Raw genomic sequence first — 1,458 nt, 5'->3', positions numbered from 1 at the left:
TTACCTGCCATGGGAGAAAAGGTCAAAGGAGTCATACACACTGTACAAGAGGTTAACTGGCTCCACATCAGTAATAAATTCATATAATAAATAATGTAATGAAAAGGAAAATGGGCAAAGAGTAAATTCTGGCTTCATCAGATATTTACAATCAAAATGTCCCCGGCAATTTTAAGAGCTTGCAAACCACAGTGCTTAAGAGACACAGCACACACACACACACACACACACACACACACACACACACACACACACACACACACTCACACATTAGGCTTGGAATGGGACTTCTGGGTAGTCTTGGGCTGAGGCCAACAATGATGTCACTAGTGGTTTCATGCAGCCTAATATGCGCTTAGCCAGAGTTATGAGGCAATTACTTGCATTTTGCATTCAAAATCTAAATAAAAATCAATATCAGTAGTCCCTTATAAGCAATAACGATGGTGTCTCCTTCAAATGGATCCCTCTTATGTTTGCTGTGAGGCTGGTGTTTTTTATAAATGATTGTTGACAGGCCGTGGTGACTGGTGTGATGGATGTAATGGACTTGGGTTTCCCTTGGTGTCAGTGTGGTTTAGTCAGGCTAATGCATGGGCCTACAGTAGTGAGTTAATGGGTCCTTGTGGAACCCTGCAACACTTTAGATAATTTCATGCTAGCGTACAGACACATGAGGCCTACAGGCTTCGGCAAATGTTACCCTTGAATCCTTCCTGGATTTTCACTACCTGTCCTTGACTGTGATTACCCTCAAGCATGATGTCAGAGATTCGAGGAGTAGTCCACATGCATTCAAAGGTACAGCCTATAGGAGTGTATCAATCCAGTGGCAGGTATGACTCACCTTCATTGTCATGTTTTTTTTTTTTTTTTTTAATTGTTTTGGGGGTGGGGGGTTGGTCACTACATTTTTTCTAGCTGCAGTGAGAGAGAGACAGGAAAGTTGTTGAGAGAGAGGGGATGACATGCAGCAAAGGGCCTCAGGCCTGACTTAGACCAGGGCTGCTGCGGTAAGGACTAAGCCTTCATGGTTTGCACTCTACGAGCTGAGCCACCGGGGCCCCCTGTCATGGTTAAACATGCGGTTAAGGTTGTGGAACTATCATAGATAAAAGAAACAATATTGAGTTTCACACGGGAAACAAACAGCGGCTTCCTGTGCCAATATTTACTGACGGACAGTCTCATGTCAATGAAGGTCCAGTGTATGAAGAACTTCACGCTCAAAAGAAAAGAATCTGCTGCTGACGCCTCGTGTCAGCTTTAGCTTAACGTTGGAATACATTTTTATCCCTCATCTTTTACGCTGTAATAGTGCTACACAGGCACTGCCAGAATGGACAGGAGGAATGGTTACAGCAACCAGTCACTCTTCCAATATACATGTGCGCATATGAGTATTGTATAAAAATTTACATGAAAATAAATGGAACCTATACTTTAAGCACAAAAAAA

Source organism: Seriola lalandi, unplaced genomic scaffold (genome assembly GCF_002814215.2).
Source record: "Seriola lalandi dorsalis isolate HSWRI2012SDOR001 ecotype SW California unplaced genomic scaffold, Sedor1 jcf7180002054318, whole genome shotgun sequence".
NCBI classification, from domain to species: Eukaryota; Metazoa; Chordata; class Actinopteri; order Carangiformes; family Carangidae; genus Seriola; species Seriola lalandi.
Note: the sequence above shows the minus strand (reverse complement) of the source record.